Here is an 8,509-nt window from a genome sequence, read left to right as displayed (position 1 = left end):
TATTCAATCTGAGCCTGAAGAATGACCTATTTGGAGATCCACAAGAATTAGGAGATCTGCCATACATCCTGATTATGTGGTGTACCTTCAGGAGTCTTGTGATTTCATAGATATAGATGATGACCCGTTGACCTTTATGAAAGCTGTAGAAAGTAAACAATCTACACACTGGATAGAAGTCATGAAAGAAGAGTTAGATTCTATGGCTATGAATCAAGTGTGGGATCTTGTCGAGTTACCTAAGAGAGTAAAACCCGTAGGGTGTAAATGGGTCTTTAAGACTAAAAAGAACTCTAAAGGTAACATAGAAATACATAAAACAAGATTGGTTGCTAAAGGGTTCACCCAGATGGAAGGCATTGACTATAATGAGACATTTTCTTCTGTCTCAACTTAAGAGTCAATGAGAATAATTTTGGCCCTCATAGCTCATTATGACTTAGAGCTATATCAAGTGGATGTGAAAACAGCATTCCTCAATGGGGATCTGAATGAAGAGGTATACATGGAACAACCTCTTGGTTTCTCTGAAGATGGATCGTTTGATTTGCAAGCTTAACAAATCAATATATAGACTTAACAGACCTCCCGACAGTGGTATATTAAATTTTTTCAAGTCATTATGACTTTTGGGTTTACAGAAAACATTATTGATCAATGTATATACCTTAAGGAAAGTGGGAGTAAGTTCACTGTATTAATGTTGTATGTGGATGGCATTTTGCTTGCAACCAACGATATAAAGTTACTTTCAGAGACAAAATAGTTTCTTGCATCACATTTTGACATGAAAGATATGGGTGAGGCTGCTTATGTACTTGGCATTGAGATCTGTCGAGATAAAGCAAAAGGTTTTCTAGGCCTCGCCCAAAGATCCTACATAAATAAGGTGTTAAAGCGATATGGGATGGAGAATTGTTCACCTAGTTCAACACCCATATCAGAAGGTGGCAAGTTGAGCCTAAAGAATTGTCTATAGGACGATGTTGACAAAACACAGATGAGTGCTTTTCCATATGCATCAGTTGTTGGTAGCTTGCAATACACGCAGACTTGTTCTCATCTAGATATCTCTTTCGCAGTAGAGGTGCTTGGTAGATTTCAGTCTAACCCAGGCATACCCCATTTGAAGGTTGTCAAGAAAGTCTTGTGATATTTGCAAGGGACAAAAGACTATAGGTTGACGTATCATAAAGTTGATCACCTCGAGGTCATTAGCTACTCAGATATGGACTTAGAAGGATGTCTTGATAGTAGAAAGTCTACTACTGGGTACGTCTTCTTACTTGCTGGGGCCACGATCTCTTAGACGAGTGGGAAGCAGACGACCATTGTTGCTCACACTATGGAGGCAGAATTCATAGCATTGTACAAGACTACCTCGCAGGCCATATGGTTGAAGAACTTCATATCACAGTTAAAGGTGGTCAATTTCATTGAGAAGTCACTGAAGGTCTATTGCGATAATGAAGTTGTGGTGTCCTTTTCGAACAACAACAAAAGTACTATGTCATGCAAGCATATGGAGCTGAAGTATTTTGTTGTTAAAGAAAGGACATAGAATCATCTAGTGCATATTGTCAATATTAGTACCAAAGAGATGATTGTTGATCATCTTATTAAAGGGCTAGCAGCATGATTATATTCTGAACATGTATTGAGCATGGGCTTGTTAAACTCTTTTTGACATATACATATGAATAAAGTGATCACATTAAGTTCATTGATTCTCATTATTACTTGTTTGTTGTTAATCTCATAAGGATTAGAGATTCAACTAAGGATCTATAGAATAGATTATAAAGGCCAATTTATTCATCAAGTCATTCCCATAAAGTTTTCCGGTTAAGGGTTTATTGTTGAAACAAGTGAGAGAATGTTGGGATAAACCACCCCAAGTGGTGGTGGTTACCCCCGATATGGATAACATCCCCACGAAAGATGATCCTTCCGATAAACTCGCATAGAATCAGGAGAAACGGTTACACAAATTGTTCCCACTCTATGTCTATAAAAGAGGTATCATGAGCGACCTCCAAATGCATAAAAAATATAGTGAAAAATAGAAGGAAATAAAACATCAAAGTTTTACCTCATTCGGTGTATTTCCATCCGGTGAGGGAACAGGTCTTGCTCATATACGGTAGCCTGCGCTCGTGGAGGGCCGCAGTTCGGCTGAGGAGTAGCTTCCCTTGCCCCAACCACCGCCACCACCACCACCACCATCGATCTGGTTCTCTGATGGCCGCCTCAGGTACGCTCTCCATGCTTCCTATTGTTTTATGCGCAGGCTCAACAAACCCTTCACATGCCCATATTGAATGTGAATCCTTTAACATTCATGTTACCCTTCCTCACTAATTCTCTAATACCCCACTAATATCTCATATATCCAACATTACAATCACGTACCTTAAAAAAGATCAGTGAATCGCGTGTTATTGCAGAGATGTCGAAGGAAAAGAGATACAAGATAAAACTAATGCTACTTTGGCTTATATATTTTACTGATGAACGATGCTTTACCAAATACAAGTGTTGAGCACGCTAAGTTAAATGGTACCCTCTCACCACAACTTGATCGTACAGCAGGCATGAATGATAAATCACACAAACACATACACGCAACAGTTGGTTCCTAGCAAACACTTGAATAGTACCAATCCTTTTTTTATGATGAACAAAAATCCTCGCTGAGAACCAGGTCACTTAATGAACCAGCCTTCCTGCAAGGTAAAACTCTATGGTGATGAGGAGTGCACATGGTGACAAAATCTTCAAAACCAACGTAACCATCACCATCCCTATCGACTCCCTTTATCATCCTCAGGTAGTCTTCCAATGTGCACTCCTCATCACCAAGAGCCACAAACACTCGGCGCAGCTCATAAACCGATATCTTGCCATCTTGGTCTGTGTCGAATACATAAAATGCATCGTTCAAGTTGAAACCGACAGTGGCAATCGCTGAAGTCGTGCTCAGCCTCTCAAACTCCTCCAAGCTGATGAATTTGTCGTCGTCGGCGTCATTCACCATCTTTACCACTTCTTCATCACTCGGCTCCTCGTCGAGCTGTCTCAGAATTGATCTGGTCTCATAGCAAGAGATCCTCCTGTCTTCGTTCTTATCGAAGAACTTAAACACCTCGTTGACTTCCCATTGCGCAGCTGGCAATTGTCAGAAAAGTTTTAAAATATAAAATCATGGTGATTTTGTTTACTACCAAAAAGTGCTTTGAAAAAGTTTAGTCACATATCTAAGAGAGAAAAGTTTTTCAAGTGGTTTAAATAGAGAGTTTGTTATCTATTCTTTACTTTGGTAAGCCTTGAGTCTTTAGGTGGATTGTGGACGTTGCTGCGCATTGTGCAGCAACGGACGCCCCATTCGCACACATGCGCACACGTGTGTGCACAAGGGCGCTTGAGGCGCAATGTGGCATTTTGATGGCGCACTTTGCACTTCGCTCGCAGTGGTGCGAGGTGAAAATGTCCATTTTTTCTTTTTAGTTTTGAGATATTTGGCCGTTTGAAAGGTTTTAATAGCATTTATATTGAGTTTATGGCACTTTGTGGCTGCTGGACGGTTTTGAAGGCCTTTGATTGGCAGTCAACGATGGGTGACCGTTCAAGGACCTTTTCATCCTATTTTCAAACTGTCAGGATTATGGCCATTAATCTCATTTATCTCAAAACGTTTTAGGCCTTTCTAGCAAGTCTATAAATCTCTTCCTTTTTCGTCTTTTGGATTATCAAAATTTCTGACTCCCCAGTTTCCTCCTTTCTTTCTTCCCGATTTGGCTTGCAGAGTTCATGTGTGGGAGAGGTTATCTGTTCTTGCAAAGCAGTGACTCTCTTGAGGTTCAAGCCTAGTTGTATCCTGGGAACTCAGTCGTAACAAAACCCTTTTCGCATCTTCGGAATTTTCGGAGTTGGGCGATTGAAATTCTAAACATAGCGATCTTAAGAACGTGCCTCTAGGCTTGAGATCTTTTTTCTTAAATCATTTTTATCACAAGGTTGGGATAACAGAAGTACCCACTGCTCGAAGGCAAAGCGCAGCTTATCTCAGCTGGCTTCGTCACCGATTGCGCCAGCTTAAGCCATCTTGGAGAGTCCAGGACGCTCTTAGGTGTCGTGGTTTTGTTCCTCGGCGAACCGGCCTTGGTCGATGAGCTGAAGATGGCAGGGTTCCATCTGGATGAGGAATTGAACCTCACCTTAAACAGGCCAGTGAGCTTGAGGCCACTAAACTTCATGGTGGGAAAATTTTTCCGGTGGCCGAGAAACGGGAATGTGGGTTCATGGGGAGCAGGGGAAGAGGAGGAGTGCTATTAAAGGAGTTGTATGAGTTGGGGTGATGGAATTTCGTGGAAGTTTCGTTTTGATCCGATGAAGATACCAGGAAATAAACAATGATATAACGTCATTATCAGTAGTTGGATTTCTGGAGAGATTGTTTTGACGATACTTGTTAGGGAGAGATGATTTACGGGTTAGAATTATTAATTAGTAGATAAAAAGTAGGGAACTATAGTGTCCTGCTGATGACGTTGGGCAGGGAAATTTGATCGAAATTTTTATCTTTTTGTCTGGGACCGTAACCGATGGGTGAGAAAAAACTGCTCCCCACATGTTTGTTTATGAGAAAAGAATTGGAAATATGAAATGCTGAGATGTTGGTCTTTTGTAGCAAGTAGGGATGTCAATGGGACGGGTTTGACCCAGACCTGACCCGTACCAAACCCTATAGGATCAGGATTTGGTGATAAATAAAAAGGTTCGAGTAGAAGAATCCGGTTTGGACACGAATGGTACTAGTATATGGAGCCAAGTATGATTTGTGGAATTTCATACCAAACCCTGTCTGACCCAAGTTCTGGTTAAGATCCGTGATTTTTCAATGCAAAAGAGATACAAAATATTATTTTATAGGGTATGGACTGGTTCTGGCTCATGTGTTCCATATAGAACCAGGGTATGGCTATCCTTATGGTGGACCTGATCAGAACCAGTCTGGACCTGGATTCTCACTATCTCAAAGGAAGAAAAAAAGGTTCAAACTGGTCCAGCTATCATATGCATAGCTTATATATTGAACAGATCGGTTTCATTCATACCTATCTTCACACCGCGCTTTGGGATTCCATTGATGCAGGTTGTTTTGGTAAAATCGGACTCTACAGATGTGATCTACATCATTCATTTAGTGAAGTTAGACATTCGAATCGCTATCTAGCTTGTGTACAGATGTGATCACATTTTTTCGTTAAAAAAATACGATTCAAGAGTCAAGTCTTATAAAATATATCTTTTTTTTTCAGAAACGCACCCATTTATCTGACTTATATAGATGAACAATGCATCCTAAATTGGAACGGCCCTCAGGAAATAAGGTAGCCTTCTTGCACATTAAATAAAGTGCAGGTTACATATAAAATTACTAGAGGATAAAATATATTTTTCCATTTGTAAACATTTATTTTCTATTTTTGATTAATTTTTTACTGAAAGAGAAAATTTTGGTATACACAATTTGTCACAGGAAAAAGTTTGGGACTATTTTCCTGTTTAAACTTTTGTTACTATGGGTTCACGAGAAAATCAAGTCGTTTAGAACTTGCTACCACAGAAAACCAACAGCAAATCTACAGTTGATGGGTTTACTTTTGTTCACATATTTCACCATACCAACCATCAAATTAATGTGGTCAGCTTGGAATCTCTCTTATCCAAATGAGGAAACTAGGACCCCATTTCCTAAATGGGAATCTCTCTCTCTCTGATTTACCATACCAACCATGAAATTGATGTGGTCAGCTTGGAAGCGCTCTTATCCAAACGAGGAAACTAAGACCCCATTTCCTAATAGGGAATCTCTCTCTCTCTCTCTCTCTCTCTCTCTCTCTCTCTCTCTGATTTACCATACCAAACATCAAATTGATGTGGTCAGCTTGGAATCTCTCTTATCCAAATGAGGAAACTACGACCCCATTTCCTTATAGGGAATCTCTCTCTCTCTCTCTCTCTTTATATATATATATATATATATATATATATATATATATATATATATATATATATATAGTTGGTACTTTGCAAATCTGCTGCTTCATATCGTATCGTCAGAAATTTGATATAATACTAACTTGAATCGATTATTTTTTAATAAATGAAAATTACTTAAAAATAATTTTTTTATATTATTTTAATGGTTTTAATGTGTGACAACATACATAATATTTTTTAATTGTTTTTTAGATGATTCAGAATGATTCACTTGAGAATTAGTATCGTTCAATTCACCAGAATCGATGGTCAGTGATTCGATAGCCAATACGATTTTGACAACATTGCTCTCTCTCTCTCTCTAAGATAAATTTTGGGTGAGTTTTGATAAATATAATGCAAAATACATTTCTCTCAAGACTCCAAAAACGATAATCAACACAAAGAATCCAACTCAACCTCAAGGTAATCTGGAAGAGTCCTAACACGAAGAGTTCAGCTCCAACAAGAGAATCCTGAACCATGAAGAGTCCACCTCAAATAAGATATCTTAAACCTACCAGAAGTTGTTCTCTCTGGAATATTCTAGTTGTAATTGTTTTATGATAAGGATTATCATAAAACGATAATCCACAAATGTGTACTTTGTATTATCATTTTTTTGTTCTCTCGGTGGATAAGGGAAAGAAAACCAAGCTTTACAATCACTTTATATTTCTTTCGTGGTATCAGAGTCTTCAATCTCCAACGATCAGAGCATGCAATCTCCAACGAGTTATCAATGGCCTCTTCATCGTCCTTCTCCTCTTCTATGACCCAATGGAATACCATCGCTAGTTTAGTCTCGATAAAATTAAATCGAGACAATTACCTATTGTGGAGATCACAACTTGAATTCGCCATGATCAACTAGGACCTCCTCAAGTTTGTTAACGGATCTTGTCTTCAACCAAATTCGTTCATTGCCACAGCAGATGGGGTGAGACCAAATATCCAAATTACCTTATTTGAATTCGTTCTAACCAATTGGCTCTTAGTTGGATTAAAGCCACCATTTTTTAAGTTGTTCTCAGGCAAATTATAAGAACAAAAATGGTCTGTGAAGCTTGGCTTCTTCTGAAAAAAGCATATGAATCTGAATCCCCATTGAGACTCATGCTTCTAAAAAAAATCTGAATTTTATCAAAAAAGAAAGTATGGACATGTTGTTCTATCTGGACCAAATCAAGTTTTCAGCTAACTCTTTTGTCGTTGCTTGTAATCTGGTAGAAGATGAAGAACTAGTTCAAATAACTTTGAATGGCCTTCCTCTTGAATATGAAAGTTTTGTAACTTCCATCACTACCAATTCGGCCTTGTATAACTTCACAGATCTGTATGAACTGCTCCTTAACCAGGAAAAATATGTGCTTCTAACTCATGCCAAGCCTCCTAAAATGCAAGAACCTCAACAAACTACTCTTATTACCTTCAGAGGCAAGGGACGTGACCGCGGTTTCTATCGAGGTCGTGGTAGAGGACAAGGAAGAAACTCCTCTCCAAACACGTCCAACAACAACCCTATGTCCCAAACTCAAGGTGGTCGTAGAATTGTCACTTGTCAATACTGTGAAAGATGAGGACACATTGCCAAAACATGTTGGGACATCCCTAAAGTGTTCTCGGCTATGTCCCTTCGGCAAAGTATTGATGATTATTGGTATCCTGACACTGGTGCGACAAATCATCTAACTATGGATGATCAATAATTCTTCCATAAATCACAATATCAAGGAGGTGAATAAATCATGATTGGCAATGGTAAGGTGCTTCTTATCTCACATATCGATAATCTTATTCTAAAAGCTCATGGCTCTTCATTCGATTTAAAGAATATTCTTTATGTTTCTGCTATTACGAAGAATTTTTTATCTATGGGCCAGTTTATTGAAGATAATGATTGTATTTTTGAATTTACTCATTTTGAATTTCGTGTTAAGGACTGGCAGACAGGAAAAAATCACCTCAGGAGACCAAAATCTAGCGCGAGACTTTATGTAATCAAGGTTGATGATCACTTGCAGGTGGCAGTATGTGCGGGAGAGCGGTGTCTTTTGATATATGGTACCAACACCTCAAACATGCAAACAAAAAGATTATTTCTTATTTAAACTCTGGACATTCAATTTTTGTTAGTAAGAAGAATAACAAAATCAAAGAGTATGAGTTGTCTTATTGGCAAAGCTCATAAACTTTTTTTTGGTAAATCTTGATCTTCTACAATATCTTCACAAGAACTTTTACACGCTGATGTCTAGGGGCCAGCTCCAGTGTCTTCACGGGAAGGTTTTCGCTTTTATCTTCTCATAGTGGATGATTTTTCGCATTTTTTATGGCTTTTTTTGTTACAAACCAAATTTTAAGTGTTTGAGTGCTTTAAGTCTTTCATGCATATTACTGAAAAACAACTTCGATTTGCCATCTGCACTTTTTAAATTGATAATTGAGGAGAGTTTACCAGCCG

Source organism: Nuphar pumila, chromosome 2, assembly GCF_984573655.1.
Source record: "Nuphar pumila chromosome 2, dmNupPumi1.hap1.1, whole genome shotgun sequence".
In the NCBI taxonomy this organism is placed as follows: Eukaryota; Viridiplantae; Streptophyta; class Magnoliopsida; order Nymphaeales; family Nymphaeaceae; genus Nuphar; species Nuphar pumila.
Note: the sequence above shows the minus strand (reverse complement) of the source record.